Raw genomic sequence first — 17,765 nt, forward strand, 5'->3', positions numbered from 1 at the left:
TCTCTGTGTCTGTGTCTTGGAGAGCCTTGAGAAGGAGCCCTCCGGTGGTCCCTTCCCTTGCTCCCGAAGTTCAGGCCTCTCCTCTGGTCCCTGCTGCCTCTTGTTTGTGTCTCTCTGCATGCATCCCATCGCACTGTAACAGAACACGGCTCTCGTCCTCTCTACCTGACCTGAATCCCCCTGCAGGTAGCAGGGAGAGTCCTCTTCCTCTGCGTGCACAGCACCTGTCACAGCATCTGGTGCCTAGTTGTGCTGAATGAAAGCACATGAAAGGGAAACGGAGGGCAGAGAGAACAGGTGGAGAAACTGAACGAGTCCCTTATTGACAGAAGGAAACAGCGTGGTCCTTCTATACCCTTCCAGCTGAAGCTGCATTTCCCGCTGAGCCTTCCTGTGCATCTACCAGTGAACGAAGTTCTGACTTCGAGGTCCCTGTAGCTCCTTCCAGGGGAACCTTGGCAAATGCCAGTTCTGCCCCCCTTTTTTTTCTTCCTGTCTTATATTTGCAAGACTAACCCTTCTTTCTTCCCTCCTTCCTCAGCCCTACTTCCTTCTTCATTTTTCCATTCATTTCTCTCCAGGCTATTCCACATTTATCCCATATTTCAGGAAAAAAAAAATGACTATTTTCTCTTATTATGGGCCCATCTCGGTGCCTCTGGGAATTAGAACTGAGTTATATGGGGACTCTCTCTCATTTTATCTCCCATCTTTCACAGGTAGCAAGGCAAGTGCCATGAGTCCCAGTGCATAATTAGGGACAGAGCCATTAATGCCAGGACTAGACGCCTGACTTCAGGGTCTGCACTTAACACCGGTCCATGCTGAGGGCATCCCTTACTTGGGAGATTTTCTCTATTAATACATTTGTTCCTCTTAGAGTTAAAAAAGTTAAAAAAGTAAAAAATATGACCACAGCATTGGTAGCCACGTGTGCACATGTGTGTGTGCATAGAAGTGCATGTGTGTATGTGTGAGAGAGAAAGACTTCAAACCTGCAGAGACCTAGTGCTGCTTGTTGTAGGTGTGACATAGGAATGTTTATTCTGCACTCCTCTTGTTTCCAGGGGAATGTGCTTCCAGTGAGTAAACCCTCGGGCCTCTCTCCATCCTCTCCTTCACCTCCTTGGAGGGAGAGGAAAATGATTAGTCTGGGAGAATCAATTGAAGATGTGTGTCTCACTGTCTCCTCCCTCTGTCTGGGAATTGACTGGAGAAAGTGAACATTTTCTGTTCCTTTAAGTCTCAAGTTTTAAGGGGCAGCTCCCCATGTGGCCAAGTTTCCTGTCTTCCAGCATTGCCTGATTCTGGCTAGGGGATTTCATTTCAGTGGTACAGTATTAACAAGTCCACAGACCTAAAGTCATGGTCTCTAATCAAGACTTTCTCAATTTGAAAAAAGAAAAAAAGATGCCATTTTTACCTCTGTCTTATACTTATGCCTCTTAACTGATCCACAACTTGGTCAGGAAAGAAGGGTCCTGTTTATACAATTCCCTAAAACCTCAGCATCAGAGAGAACTCCTCTGCTTGGCTTTCAACAACTTCTTGGTGGGGATATAGGTCTTCTCTTAATGGGCAGCCAGGAATTTGCGGCAGAGATTTGGAACAGAAACACAGAGGCCAGCTGGCTGAGTTCATCCCATCTGCAGTCTGAGTGACTCAGGGAAGGTCTAACTCATTTGGAGCTTATGAAGAGGAAGGAGGGGGCTTCCCAATAAGTCACCCTCCTCTAAGTGACAAAGTAGTCATAGAACAAACAGGTTTCCTGCTAGGGCTCCTTCCTGTTTCCCCAGACTTCCAAGATTAAGTAATTATGTGATCAAAGGGACTCACTTATTGTAATAATTCCTTTCTGAATACTGAGGTCCCGTTCATATCTGATCACCCCAGTCAAAAGTAATCTCTCTCCTCCAGACTTCTACACTCATTGCCTAGAACTTACACTCAGGGGACTCATTATTCCTGACTGTTTTTATTACTTGCTTAGTAATAAAGTAATCACTTACTTGTCTGTTGTGGTAGATGTTCTCGTTCTCTGTGCATTTTATCTCAAATCCCAAGGTTTTAAAAGTTTGTTAAGTATAAAGACCACGTCTTATACCTCCTTGTAATTTTCCCTACCTGCCAAGAGTCTCCTTAGGATTTATTTGTATTTGTTAGTGTGGAAATAAATGAAGACCACCCAAATAAGAACGAGCAAAGGTGTTTATTTAGAACTTGATCTAGCAAGGGGATTAGCCACCATCACTTATGTTTTGGCAGAGACTCAAAGGCAAGTGAAAGAATGGGAAAGATTTATAGTGGAAAAAAGAAAAGGCTTCATGCGCGTCTTAATTGTAGACTGTTGGCTCGGGGAACCTGGAGGCAGGTACCTAGAAGCAAGGCGTCCTGTGGAATCAGTTAGGGGTGTGTATTTGATTTTCTTAGGTCCTACGTTGGAAGGGTGTGGACAAAAATAAGAAAAGCTGCCAGTTATTAAGCTCTAGTCATTTTGGATTGTTACTGCTGATAGGAGTCTGACCTTCTATAAGCCTAACACAGGAGGCTGACTTCCTGGACTGGTTACTGTAGAAAATGGGCTGTTTTCCTGGGCTGGTTACTGCAGCGTGTAGGTCAGAACTCCACTTTTCATGCATGATGTGGCCATTGTTCATTTGTATGTTCTGTCTCTCATTAGGCATCAATACATGTGGTTGATTAACTGATAGCTCTATGGTTTGAAACATCTCCTTTGATTTGATATCCTTTCTCTTTCCTCTTGCAGCTTGCTAAACAGTTTATTCAAGAAATATTTCTCATTTAATTTTTGTAACAAAACCTTAAAAATATCACAGGAGAGAAGGAAACATCACATTTTTGCTCCCTTTCTCATTTATGTTCTAGGAGTCTAAAACACTGAGGAAGAAAAATGGGGGTTATGGTCTTCAGTGGTTCAGACTAGAAATTCCTATAGTTCAAAGTCCTTCATTTTCTAATGAAGAGATGAAGGCCTACAGACTTGCCCAAGGTCTTTACGATAAGTTAAGATTACAGAAGAAGTCACCACTGAAAACAAGGTAGACAGTCTATCTCCAGCTGTGATCCACTGAGGGTGCAACATGTTGGCATTAGAGGGTGGAAGACCAGTAAAGGTTTTTAAAAATTGGAAAAGAGCCAAGTTCCTGAAAGTGGAGGCCTTTGGAAGGATATTGTTTAGAAGCCATGGAGCAGAAAAACATGGGGAGTAAGTCTTATGGGTTTCACCACAGTGTGCAGTGTGCTATTCTAGTTTTCTATGACTGCCATGAAAATTAGGAAGTCAAGAGATACCTGGAATAACAGGAAAGGTTGGCCTTGGAGTACAAAATGAAGCAGGGCAAAGGCTAACAGAGTTTTGCCAAGAGAATTCACTGGTCATAGCAAACACCCTCTTCCAACGCCACAAGAGACGACTCTACACATGGATATCACCAGATGTTCAACACCAAAATCATATTGTTGTATTCTTTGCAGCCAAAGATGGAGAAGCTCTATACAGTCAGTGAAAAGAAGACCAGCAGCTGACTGTGGATCAGATCATGAACTTCTTATTGCAAATTCAGACTTAAATTGAAGAAAGTATGGAAAACCACTTGACCATTCAGGTATAACCTAAATCAAATCCCTTGTGATTATACAATGGAAGTGACAAATAGATTCAAGGGATTAGATCTGATAGAGTGCCTGCAGAACTATGGATGGAGGTTCATAACATTGTACAGGAGGAGGTAATCAAAACTATCCCCAAAAAGAAGAAATGAAAAAAGGCAAATGGTTGTCTGAGGAGGCCTTACAAATAGCTGAGAAAAGAAGTGAAGTGAAAGGCAAAGGAGAAAAGGAAAGATAAATCCATCTGAATGCAGAGTTCCAAAGAATAGCAAGGCGAGATAAGAAAGCCTTCCTCAGTGATCAGTGCAAAGAAATAGAGGAAAGCAATAGAATGGGAAAGACTAGAGATCTCTTCAAGAAAATTAGAGATACCAAGGGAACATTTTATTCAAAGATGGGCACAATAAAGTACAGAAATGGTATGGACCTAACAGAAGCAGAAGATATTAAGAAGAGGTGACAAGAATACACAGAACTATACGAAAAAGATCTTAATGACCCAGATAACCACAATGGTGTGATCACTCACCTAGACCCAGACATCCTGGAGCGTGATGTCAAGTGGATTTTAGAAAGCATCACTATGAACAAAGCTAGTGGAGGTGATGGAATTCCAGTTGAGCTATTTAAAATCCTAAAAAATGATGCTATGAAAGTGCTGCACTCAGTATGCCAGCAAATTTGGAAAACTCAGAAGTGGCCACAGAACTGGAAAAGGTCAGTTTTCATTCCAATCCCATTGCCTTCCTTTGGAAGTCAATGCCAAAGAATGTTCAAACTACTGGACAATTGCACTCATCTCACACACTAGCAAAGTAATGCTCAAAATTCTCCAAGGTAGGCTTCAACAGTATGTGAACTGAGAACTTTCAGATGTTCAAGCTGAATTTAGAAAAGGCAGAGGAACTGGAGATCAAATTGTCAATATCTACTGGATCATAGAAAAATCAAGAGAATTCCAGAAAAACATCTACTTCTGCTTTATTGACTATGCTAAAGCCTTTGACTGTGTGGATCACAACAAACTGTGGGAAATTCTTAAAGAGATTGGAATACCAGACCACCTGACCGGCCTCCTGAGAAATCTGTACACAGGTCACGAAGCAATAGTTAGAACTGGATGTGGGAAAATAGACTGGTTCCAAATTGGGAAAGGAGTACATCAAGGCTGTATATTGCTTATTTAACTTATATGCAGAGTACATCATGAGAAATACTGGGCTGGATGAAGCACAAGCTGGAATCAAGATTGCTGGGAGAAATATCAATAACCTTAGATAGGCAGATGAGACCACCCTTATGGCAGAAAGCAAAGAGGAACTAACGAGCCTCTTGATGAAAGTGAAAGAGGAGAGTGAAAAAACTGGCTTCAACATTCAGAAAACTCAACATTCAGAAAAAACTCAACATTCAGAAAACTAAGATCATGGCATCCGGTCCCATCACTTCATGGCAAATAGATGGGGAAACAATGAAAACAGTGACAGACATTATTTTCTTCGGCTCCAAAATCACTGTAGATGGTGACTGCAGTCATGAAATTAAAAGATGCTTGCTCCTTGAAAGAAAAGCTATGACCAACCTAGACAGCACGTTAAAAGGTAGAGACGTTACTTTACCGACAAAGGTCTGTATAGTCAAAGCTAATGCCATGTTTTTTCCAGTGGTCATGTATGGATGTGAGAGTTGGACTGTAAAGAAAGCTGAGGGCCGAAGAATTGATGCTTTTGAACTGTGGTGTTGGAGAAGACTCTTGAGAGTCCCTTGGACTGCAAGGAGATCCAACCAGTCCATCCTAAAGGAAATCAGTCCTGAATATTCATTGGAAGGACTGATGTTGAAGCTGAAGCTCTAATACTTTGGTCACTTGAGGCAAAAAGCCCACTCGTTGGAAAAGACCCTGATGCTGGGAAATATTGAAGGCAAGAGGAGAAGGGGACAACAGAGGATGAGATGGTTGAATGGCATCACCGACTCAATGGATACAAGTTTGAGCTCCCGGAGTTGGTGATGGACAGGGAAGCCTGTCATGCTGCAGCCCATGGGGTCCCAAAGAGTTGGACACGACTGAACGACTGAACTGAACTCATTGCTGCCATGTAACAGAGTACAACGAAACATATGCCTTAAATAACTGAAAGTGATTTCCTCACAGTTCTGGGGGGTGGAGGTCTGAAATCAAGGTGTTGGCAGACACCTGAGCCCAGTAGGAGAGAATCCTTCCTTGCCTCCCCTAGCTTTTGGTATCTGCTGGCAATTTTTGGAATTCCTTGGCTCTGCTTCTATCATCTCATGACATTCTCCATGTATATCTCTATTTCTGTGGTCAGATTTATCCTTTTAAGGACCCCAGCCATATTGGATTAAGGACCCACCCTACTGAAATGTGACCTCATGTTAACTAATTAAATCTGCAATGATCTTTTTGCCAAATAAGGTCCCATTCAGAGATATTGAGGGCTAGGACTTCAACACTTCTTTTTGGGAGACACAAATCAACTCACAACTCACGCCATCACAAGAGCTACATCTTTCCTGTGGAACTCCATAGTCATGAGCTGGTGGTCTTCTCTTCTCTTCCGGGCCACTGCCAGCACATGGCTCATGACTAAACAGTGCTGCTCCAGGAGCCTCGGTGACTGGCAGTGCTGCAGGAGGCAGTGGTGAATAAGAAGGTGTCATTTAAGTAAAGCCACCCAATTTCTTTGTAAATACGTGTCACAGGGTATTTAAAACCATCATACCCAACCCACGGCTGCACGTTGGTGGAACTATTAAGTAAGTCACACACACATCTTTTTTTGGGAACCTCTTATTCATAGTTCCTCCCCCCGTCCAAGCCTTGTTTCCCCGAGGGAGTGTGCTTACCCCGCTGCGTTTCATCATCTAGCCTTGCCTGTTTCTAAAGTTCGAGCTGTCCTAAAGTTCTTTGCCTCGACGCTGTCACTGCTGTGAGTCATCTCCTGCCACTTTTCTCTTTTTTCACTCTTTCAGGAAGTAATGTTTTCACTCAGGTAACAGAGTCATAGGAAGAGTGTTCTGCCTGTTTGATGATTCATTCCTCTGCTCTTTGCTGTTTCTAAATGTAATGGGGGAAAAACCCTTTTGTTCTGGGCTTTGGTGAATGGGCATGGTCAATGAGGGTGAGAAAATGCAGTCATAAAACACTTTCACCTTAGAGCGGAAGTAATCTCACTTATTTGTCTTCCTGACTCTTTTGAGAGGTGGTATTGTGATTCTCACGGCCCCTGGAATCCACGAGATGGACTCTCCTGCCTTCAAACAACATGCCCATCTGTTTTACTTCCTTCATGTTTTGTTGTGAGTAAATCATGGCAAGAGTGATGCCATATGCCTACTCAACTCACTTTATTTGTGGATCCAGACCACAGGCTCAGAGTCTGAGTTGAGATAGAGCTGAACTTACTCAGTTGAGTGCCTCAAAGGGTCATAGGGGTTAAATCACATCCCCCTACAAGTTCTAACCTCCAGTACCCAAGAGTGTATTTGGAGATTGAGTCTTTAAAGAAATAATGGGGTTAAAATTAAGTCATTAAGACGGACCCTAATCCAATATGACTGGTGTCCTTATAAGAAGATGAGCTTAGGGCCAGAAACATAAAGAGAGAAAACCATGTAAAGATACAGAAGATGGCTGATTACAAGCCAAGGAGAGAGGCCTCAGGAGAAGTCAGCCCTACCAACACCTTGATCTTGGACTTCTAGTCTCCAGAGCTATGAGGCAATACATTTCCCTTAAGTTGCTCAGTTTGTAGTACTTTGTTACAGCAGCCCCAGCAAACTGATACAAAGGGGGACAGGTTACAGACATGTAAAGTGAGCCTTGATAGGTACTGTGTGCCCCCGTACCCCCACCCCCAGCCCATGCTCCGCGGATCCTAACTGCTGGTCCAGCCCTCAGCACACTTCATGATGAGATGTTGTGTTTGTTATGAAAAATATCACAGTAGGTTACTTCTTTTATGAATTCGGTTCAGCTGGCATCTCAGCGGTGGTGTCAATTCTTTTGCCATCTTCTGCAGTACTGAGGGAAATTTTCTCTAAGCTAATTTTTTTTAGCTGCAAAGATGACAAATGCTATCAACGATATCCAACCAAAGTATATTTTCATCCCTTTTCTTCCCGTCAAGATAAGCCAAAAGTATTTGTTGCCAGAAATGGAAAACAGCTTGCTCATCAGCCAGATGATCGCAGTGTTCAGAAGTTCCTCTCATTTGCCGTGTGTGTGAAAAGTTAAGAATTGAAAACAGACAGGCTTACTCTGCTTAAACTGTGGGCTCTGTGAAGCAAGAAAAAGAGATTGGAGATTGGAAGAAGAGTTGTAGAGATGGTTTGGAAGGCAAAGTGAGTAAGGGCTTTGCAGATGGCTCTGAGGTGAGACACCCTCAGTTGGTTTATTAATAACAGTGGATATAGCTTTTCATCAGTGAGATGAAAGGTGAGCCTCCAGTCACCAAGCCCTGTAGGCTACCTTTGTGTTCTAGAACAAATCCCAATGTCCTACAAAACAGGGCTTTTAGGAACTTCTACTGTGTTACATATAACAAAAATTTCTAGGCAATTCAGTTAGCCCTTTCCCTGATTACCTTGATGGAAATATCTCCCTGATTTCTTAGGAGAAGTCAGAGGCACATGGTGGGCTTGAGGCTTCATGAGAAACACTGAGCCTTCAGGTGATAGGCTTGAATTATTTCACCATGTTTCCACTCATGAGGAAATCGGGGATGCTTGTTGAATTTCTGTGAGATTGAGTTAATTACCCAGTTACCGTCCCATCATTATGTTATAAGGCTGGATGTTCACTGAGTGATTTCTGGTTATTTTTATTAGTCTCTCTTTGCAAATACTTAAGGGACTTTCTGACAATGGAGAGAACCTTTGAAGGTCTAGAAATGCAAGCTTACAGGAGTCAAATGATTAACCCAAGCTTGACCAAAAAAAAAAAAAATTCTGAGGAACACTCAGGGTTCACACTCAAGGCTTTAATTACCATTGCAAAGGTTTCTGGAAGCTCTTATAATCACATTACACTTTATGTCATTAGAAATAAAGTTGCCTTTCAACACTTAGATTTCCTCCTGTACGTGATTCTCGAGGTCTTAAAAGTTAACTGGAACTCAAGGATTTGGCTACCTGAGAGAGGGGGACAAATAAAAACCCCAGACACCTGCCCTGGTTCTTCTGTTTTAAGGTCAGCTCACAGAAGGGCAAAATAAATAAGTTCTCATGGAAAGACAGTGCTGCATTGAGTGCTGCTTCCTATGGGTCCATTCCTGACAGCCAGCTTGTTTTAAGGGTGGGTGTTCTTAGCAACAGGGAATTCTGGCTGCTGGAGGCAAGAGAATAAAACGGAGAGGTGTGGGGAGGGTGGGGGGGCGTGGGATGGGGTAGAGGGGAGTAGGGGGACCCACTTTCAGATGCACAGAACGTGCGGCTTTCAGTCAGTCCACTTTCTCCCTCCTGTTTGAGTCAGCCCGGTCCCACCCCGACCCACTGCTGGCCTTTCCCTGGGTTCTGGGTCCCCAGCTGACTGAGGCCCCTATGCTTGCTCAGATGAAAGGACAAATCAGAAGGCACCTATCACAAGTCTGTGAGCAGAGAAACAAAGGCCCCCGCTGCCGCGGACACCCTCCCACTAACTTGGGTCTTAATGGTAGGTTTAATTTCCTCACGCTGGCTGAAAGGAGGGGAAAAAACTCAGCGGAAAGAGCCAGGGTGTGGGCAGTGGCGGCGGTGGGGAAGCGACAGCTGTCGTATTCATGGTTAATCAGGTGTGTCTGTCTTTGTGTCGCATCTGTCTGCTACTGTTGCCGGGCCACATGTGAAAGGGAGCCGAGGGGAAGGGGCCATTCATGTTCAAAGGCGGCAGCACTGACCTCTGCTTCGTTCTCCTCGGGGTAGGAGAGCTTGTCTATTTAACTTTCCCCATTATAGGAAGCTGTAATTCTGCTCTATTAGCCCACCCTCACCATTTTGGCCTGACAGACGCAAGCTGCATCCAGAATGCCATAAATCTGCGGGGAGAAGGAGCCTCTTCTCCCCTCCCATGCTTGTCCTTCGGGATTCGGTTTGATTTGTCAAACAAGACAAAACCAGAAAGAGAGAAACAGGGGAGCCGAGGGCGTCTCGGGTCCCCTTCCGCTTCAGACTGACCCAGATGCTAAATGCGCCTTTCCCCTGATGAGCTTTGGGGGGCTTCCCTGCCCCACAACAAGAACACCCGTCTGTCTCACGAGTCCCACAGACGCATGGTGTTCTTGTCAGACTTCAGTCATCCCCCTGGCACCAAACGCTCCCCTGCTTTCCTCCACCCCCTTCCTTCCTCTCTGCCCAGGCACAGAGGGGCAAGGGCAGAGCCTGGGGGCGTCTCCCAGCTTCTCCTGGAGTCAGGTCTGCTTGTTAGATGACAGTCCGGCCGCGCCGGACAGGACTCTGCTCTCCAGCACCTGGAGAAACAGTGGAAAGAGAAACAACCCCGCCACTTCCCAGTGCACGAGAATGTACTAAGACTTAGCAGCTTAGAGTCTGGAAGACTCCAACTGGAGACTCAAACTGACCCCTTCTTACCAGTGGTTCTGGGGGCTCCGTCTTACCCTTTCAGGGTCCTCTGCATCCAGCCTGTCTTCTTCTTTGGGGCCAGCCCTTGTGTTTCTTGGAGTAAATGGTAGTCATCAGCATTTTCAAAATCAAGGAACTCTCACTCAAGCTGACTTTCCTTGAGAATCAGCCATCATGGACTTACCATATTGTTCAGGAGAGCCTGACACTTGCAGATCTATTTTGGTTTAAGCCACTTCTCAATATAGGTACTACCAGTTAACAACAGCAAAATGTTAATTTTTCTTGTGGGAAGGCTGGAGTCAGACTCTACTGTTACTGCACTTTGTGTGTGTGTGTATATACATGTGTGTATGTATGTAACTTTTTCTTCATCAGAATTGTTACCTTCCCAAGGTGTGGATTGTCATCAGCACAGCCAACTTCCCTCTATGAGCCTGTTTGGATTGCTGTGGCTGTTCTATTAATCTGCAACTTTGGGATCAGGAAGGTTTTGTTTCCCTAATGCTGAAAGAGTTTGGAAAACCATTCTACTGCCTCAGGCCCTGCCTCTTCCCTCTGATATGCCTGGGATCTCCAGATTTCAGTGAAATCGGTAGGCAAATATGTAGCTCTTAATAGAAGCCTAGTGCTCTGCTAGGCTCTTGTGAGGCCTTCAAGGACATTTCATCTTGCCAGAGACCAAGGATCATGTGAATAAAACAAGCAGTAACAAAGTAGGGCTGAAATTTTGTTAAAAACTTTAAAGAAACAAAGAAAATACTTACACAAAGAAGAATGCACAGTCCTAAGGATACAGCTTGATGAGGTATTGCAGATGGAACACACTTGTGTGTTCCCAGATCAAGAAACAGTATATCATTGCAGTTTCTTAAAGTCCTACCCATGTGGGGACCTCGTTACATCTGAAAATATTCTTCTACAACACAGTTTGGGGCTGAGATTGCGTTCATTACCTGGTTATACAAGTTCAGTGATGGAAAGGTTCCCATCGGCTGGAAGGGATTTGGGTCATGGCAGGATCTGAGTGTGAGCTGGGTTGGCCTTCTGAGGTTGGGCTTTACAGAGCTGGACTTATGGAACTCATGGCTCCAGGGGAGGATATAGAAGATTCTGGCCTCTTTTTTTTTTTTTTTAAACAAAACAAAACACTATGGCAAAATATACATATTATAATATTTACCATCTTAACCACTTTTCAAAATTAAAATTTTTATTATTTATTTATTATTTTTGGCTGCCCTGGGTCTTCATCACTGCGCAGGGGCTCTCTCTAGGCATGGCAAGTGGGGCTACCCTCTGTTGCAGCGCATGCGCTTCTCATTGTGGTGGCTTCTCTCGTTGCGGAGCTCAGGCTCTAGGCTCATGGGCTTCAGTAGTAGTGGCACACAGGCTAGCTGCTCTGTGGCTGTGCAGTCTTCCCAGACCAGGGATTGAACTGGTGTACCCTGCATCGCAAGGTGGATTTTTAACCACTGGACCATCAGGGAAGTCCCATCTTAGTCATTTTTAAGTGTAACACTACGGCTCAGTAGTGTTAAATACATTCAGATAGTTTTGTAACGTCTCCAGAACTCTTTTCATATTGCAAACTGAAGCTCTATATCCATTAAACAATAACCCTACTCCGCAACCACCATTCTGTTTTCTGTCCCTATGAGCTGACTGCTCTAGGTACCTCATACAAGTAGTCATACAGTATTCGTCATCTTGTGACTGGTTTATTTCCACTCGGCATTGTGTCCTTACGGTTCAGCCACGCAGCAGGTGTCAGAGTGTCCTACCTTTTTCAGGCTGAATAATATCCATTGTATGTATAAACCACGTAGTGATTATCCAAACATCTGTCAATGGACACTTGAGTTCTACCTTTTGTCTATAGTAAGAATGCTGCTATGAGCGTGGGTATACAAATATCATTTCAAGATCTGTTTTCAGTCATTTGGGGTATATACTCAAAAATAGAATTGTTACATCAACTGGTAGTATTGTTTTTATTTTCTGAGGAACCGCCGTTCAGTTTTTGATAGCAGTATCTCCATTCTGACATCAATTTAACCTGAACTGTTTCCTCCTCAGCAGCGTCCTGGGTGACCCCCGGGGAAGAGGAGATGGATCGAGGTGGTGGCTGTTGTTAGGATGGTGCTCTGGATTCTCTAGGTGCCTGTCTTCGGGGCTTTAGAGCTGATAAGGCAGCAGAAGCTGGAGCCGTGGTTGTTCACAGTGGACACTGGAGACTGTGGTAAAGACAGCGGGAGTAGCTTATTTTGCACAAAGATGAATGAGTTTGCATTATTTGTAGGAGAATGGAGGGCAAAGGGGTCCTTGGTTACTAGGTATTATTCAGAGGTGTAACACCTGTTCAGCGTATCACCTACAAATTTTCCACGGGGCTTTAGTTAAAAGTGTTGGGGGTATTTGTAGAACAGACAGTGAAGAAGACAGAGGGAAGGAGAAGCCGCTGACACAGTTGTGGAGGCCACACACTGCTTTCCAGTAGCATCTGCGCAGAAAGAGGTGCTGCCTGCCTAGAAAGGTGGTCCTCAGAAACATGGGCGCTGCTGGCCCCGACTGCCAGAAAACCCTCATGTTGAATATTCAGGGGCTTCTTCAAGTGATTTTAAGTGCTTCTGTTTCCTAACTCCTGTTGCTCTCTTGCAGGGGCCAGCCTACCATTAACGTGCATTTGAAGTGGGCATTGTGTGGGTCACGTGGGTGGGGACCTTCAGGACTGTAGATATGGGGACTCATTATTATCCCTGAAAGAACAGAAATAAGGGATTTGCTATTTCTAAATCCCTTTGCTTTGGCCCTCTCCCATTTTATCATGGAAAAAACCCTCAGTCATGGTAGTAATAAATGCTGTTTCCTTTTCTCCCAGGACATTCTGTATACTTGAAGCACACACTTATCTGCCTAGACACACATATAAACACTTGAGGTGGCACAATTTAGTTTCTGCTACTTAGAGCCCAAACATTACCATCTAATACAGACATACAGATAATATATTATGCAACTCTTTACCATTATAAATTGCTTCAACATGCTATTGAATCTCATCAAAATTATTAAGTTGGTATTATTTTCATTTAGCAGAAAAGAGGCTGAAAGAGATTGACACTTGTTCAAATTTACACTATGTGTTGGAAGTGGAATTAGGACAAGAATCCAGGTCACTGAAGTAAACTCTAGGTCCACCAGTCTTTCTCCTCCACCACAGGATCTGTAGCGATCATTTGCAGTCAGAGATCACCTTGCAGAAAGATTCAAAGAAGCTACCGATTCACCAGTGACTCAAAGGTAAAGAATCCACTTGCAATGTAGGAGATGTGGGTTCCATCGCTGGGTAGGGAAGAGCCCCTGGAGCAGGGCATGGCAGCCCATTCCAGCATTCTTGCCTGGAGAATCCCATGGACGGAGGAACCTGGTGGGCTACAGTCCATGGAGTTGCAAAGAGTTGGACATGACTTAAGCGACTGAGCATACACCAATTCACTATCTTCATAAAACTTAACTAATGTTGATCTTTCCATGGTGTCAATTTAGAAATGTCTTTATCTTATACTTGGCCATGCACTGAACTCCTTTAAATATAGATAAAATAAAATAAGAATTGAGGTTATTGCAATAGGCATAACTCCAATTGAATCTTAGGGAAGATAGCTGGTAGTGTGGAAAATATTTTTAGTATTCATGATATGTGTACAGCAGCTTATTTCTAACGTTGTTTTGATAATGTACATGTCTTAAATTTCTACTATAGGGATTTATAGGAAATAAAATGAAATAATCTTGCTCAAATGGGTTTTAGGTCAGATTGCAAAGATGTCTTGATCTACCTGTTTGATATAGAATAATAACTATTTTTTCCTGCTGAGTTTATAGTATGTTAGTTAATTAAGAACCATTTACCTAGAGATATGTTCTCTTCCTTATCAGGTACATACTGCAAACATGACCATAGATATTATGTAGCAATGGGAAATGCTTCTGCGGTTTTGGAGGTGATTCTTTTAATTTTATCTCATGGCAGTTGTACAGGGAATTGTTGATGCTCATGTTTTATTTCCTTTTGTTATAAAATCTTCACAGTTTGCAAAAATAAAAGTTACGAGCTGTGTGTCCTTTACTTCCTACTCCCTGTGAGAAAGGTTAAGATAGAGAAAGAACATTCAGTGATGGCCATTGTTGGTGGAGAAGATGATACTGGGAACTGGTAGATAAGAATGGGGAGGAAAAAAAAATATTTGTCCTGATTCAGCTTAATGAGAAACAGGAATATAATAGTAGCATAGAAAAGATAAAATTTATTACTGTCTTGTTGAAAAGATGTTCAGAGTTGGCAGTCCATAGCTGGTACAGTTCTTCTATGAGAATTTCAAATATTCAGTTTTCTTCTAGTTTATTAGCCTGCCATTTTCAGAATGTAGCTTTTGTCTTTATGGTTCAAGATGGCTGCTAGGACTCCAGCCATCATATCTGTCTTCCTTTTAAAGAAGAGGAACTTTCCAGAAATTCCACACAATTCTTCTGCTCATATCTTATGGTCTACAACTTAATTGTGTGGCCAACTTAGCTACAGGATAGGCTGGGGAATATAGTATTTTTTTGTGGATGGCAATTAGCTAGAGTGAAAATTGAGAGTCTAGTATTTAAAAGGGAAGAAATGGATATTAGAAGAAAACTGCATTCTTTGACATAGGTTATTCATTTTGTTTCCCAAATACCCATGCAGACCTGTCTTCCACCTTCTTGCTACCTGGATTGCAGGTGTAGCAGTGGAACTTCAGAGCCATCTTGGACCCAGATGTAAACTTGGGAATGAAAGCCACACACCGCTGAACAGTAAGTAGGTGAGACTCAAGGCACATGAGTCCCTGGCAAGGTGGAGCTGTAGCTAGACCAGCCCTAGACTTCTGTGTAAGAGAGAAATACACATTTGTTTTGATTAAGCCATTTTTGTTAGGATTTTGATAGTTGCATCTGAGCTTACTCTTAACTGATGTAAGTATAATATAAACGTATACAATAGCTTTTGTTTTAAGATTGTATCTTATTTTCCCTGTCAGTGCAGGTGGACTGACCATCTATCCACGATCCTGGCCCATTCTGTGCTGAATACCAGATATATAAAGGTCACTAAGATGTAGGTCTTACCTGTAGGAGCTCGCATGGCAGTGAGGGGCAAACAAACCAATGTGGTGAAAGCGCTTCAGTTGCTTCAGTGGAAAGAAATTTGTGTTCAGTAGAGTGGAGCCCAGGGATATTTGTAATATTCTCTGCTGCCATCTTTAGACTGAACAAAACCCCAAGCTCCTTATAAGTAAATTTGGGGTGTTGACTATACCATATTTTTCTTTATCATTAACATTATCATCATGTTAATCACCTATAATTATTTCTTGAACATAGAAAATTTGTTTTTTGTTTGTTTGTTTTGCTTATATTGGGAGGATGATGTTATCAGATTAAACAGTAATTTTCCCTTGAGAAGTTTTCAGGATAATTGGAGCAGACTATTTTTACTTAAAACCAAAGATAGATTGGCTACATATAACCTGCTCAAGTAGTGAGCATTTTAGGTGAGAAGAAATGTACTTTTCCTTTTAGGTTTGAGAGTAAAGCTGAATCCCTATTTTCTTGCTATTATTGGCATTACAATGAATCACCACAGTACTTATGTGTTCCAAAGAGTTCTTAGTTGATTTCTCACTGCAACTTCTATTTTACAGGTGAGAAAATTGAAGTTCATTAGCATCTAGGCAAGTCCTGACGAAGGTCGTGCCACTGATAAACAGTGGAATCAGGATTTGAATTTAGGTCTGGACTCTTTGTATTCTGTCTGTGTGTCGGTTACAACCTTACTGTGGAGACTCAGCCGTGAAAGCAGAAGGAGGTGGAAGGTTAGCGGAAGCTGGAGAGGAAAAAAGGTGAAGATCTTTTGAAGTTTTCCTGCTCAGCCAGGAAAACATGGCTGCAGTTATCAGGTAATTGAAGTGTCAGCGTGATGCTGTCAGGAGGGCTGGATGAATTTGTTCCCATTGGCCTGTACGTGGTGGCTAAGTGAGCGGCACAATCGCAGTTTTCAGGTGAAGAAACTCTCCGGCTGTCAAGGGAGTTCCTCTTTAGAAGCAACTCTATGAACATGCAAAATCAATGTCATTGAAGTCTTGCTTATGGTACTGTCTCCGATATCGTTTGATACTCACATAAAAGAGGTATTTGCCATTTGACAGGACTAAGACTGTGAGATTGTGGAGATTCTCTCCAACTCTGTTTCACAAATATCTGTAAACTCGGTTCCCCCGGTGTGTTTTCTTTTATTACAAAGTCTTTGTCACCCTGGGGCCTCCTCTGTCCTTTGACTTTTGTGAGTGACCATTCCTGCTCTTGATGAATTTGAAGTGCAGACCCAGATCATCTTCCCAATGTTGGTAACAAGGAATGCTGTTCTTGTCTTCATTTTTATCTCTAGCCTCCTTTTTTCTTTCTCTTGATTCTTATTCTTCTTCCTGTAGTGACCATGTGCCTCCAGGTAACTGCACCCCCATTTCCTGCTACCCTCCTCCCTCTACCTAGCTACCACCCAACCTCAAAGCTCACATCCTCTAGCACAAGAAATGGTGAGTTCTATGGAAAAAGCATTCAGTGGCCCTTAGGATTGTTGGCATCTTAATCACCTGATTGCCTGCCCAGACAGTGGGGAGGAAATAACCTGAGCCCTTGTTTTCTCAGTGACCAGACAGATTTTGGTGTTGGTTAGCGGCATATGTACCTTTGATTAGCTTTCATTGCCAATACTGGGACATGCTTTTTCTAGAAGCTTGGGCCTTTCACTCGTAGGAGCTCAGCCGTAGGAGACTTGTACACATGTATTGAAATAGGGGGTCCTCCAGGTCATGCCTCACGTTGTAGACACTTAGAAGGAGGTGTCTTTTGTTTGTTGAGAGCTGGGAGTGTTGTTATAATATCCGTCATACTGGGAGGCAGTCAAGAAATCTTTTTGTAAAAAGTGATTGATCTTTTGCCCCCTCCTTTGGAGATATTTTTAAATGGCCCCTCTTCTTCTTGCCCTGTAGAATCTCCTTGAATCACATGAGCTTCCATTCCTACTGCTGAAAATATTTTTGTTTTTTATGTAACATGTTAAGCAATATTCCATTAAAAAGGTAATGGATGTTTATTTTAAGGAGATTAGGAAGTTTTTGTTGTTCTTGTTGTTTAGTTGCTAGGTCAAGTCTGACTCTTTGCAACCCCATGGACTATAGCCTGCCAGGCTCCTCTGTCCATGGGATTCTTCAGGCAAGAATACTGGAGTGGGTTGCCATTTCCTTCTCCAGGGTATTTTCCCAACCCAGGGATCGAACCCATGTCTCCTGCATTGCAGGTGAATTCTTTACCTCTGAGCCACCAGGGAAGCCCAGGAAGTATACAAGACCGGATAAAATAAACATTGTCCTTAATGATGATAAGACTGCCATGCTTTATCTTATTTCCTTTGTTTCAAGGGTGATAGATACTTTTTTTGGGAAATCCTACATTTGCTATCATCA

The 17,765-nt window shown here is 43.0% G+C and overlaps 1 long non-coding RNA gene across 2 annotated transcripts in view; it reads left to right on the forward strand.

Annotated features, from left to right (window-relative positions):
- Window positions 1-17,765, forward strand: part of LOC147347721 (uncharacterized) — a 113,195-nt gene that overhangs the window by 70,255 nt on the left and 25,175 nt on the right. The window contains exons 3-7 of one of the 2 annotated variants that reach the window (XR_015152771.1): window positions 12,289-12,451; window positions 13,433-13,512; window positions 14,152-14,216; window positions 14,948-15,057; window positions 15,945-16,199. This is a non-coding gene — a long non-coding RNA (uncharacterized LOC147347721). Of the gene's footprint in view, window positions 1-12,288; window positions 12,452-13,432; window positions 13,513-14,151; window positions 14,217-14,947; window positions 15,058-15,944; window positions 16,675-17,765 lie in introns of those variants that run through there. The other variant, XR_015152770.1, reaches the window with a different exon arrangement.

The sequence above is a fragment of the Bos grunniens genome, chromosome 23 (genome assembly GCF_055505025.1).
Source record: "Bos grunniens cultivar Pamir isolate PY7600 chromosome 23, Bosgru_T2T1.0, whole genome shotgun sequence".
Lineage (NCBI taxonomy): Eukaryota > Metazoa > Chordata > Mammalia > Artiodactyla > Bovidae > Bos > Bos grunniens.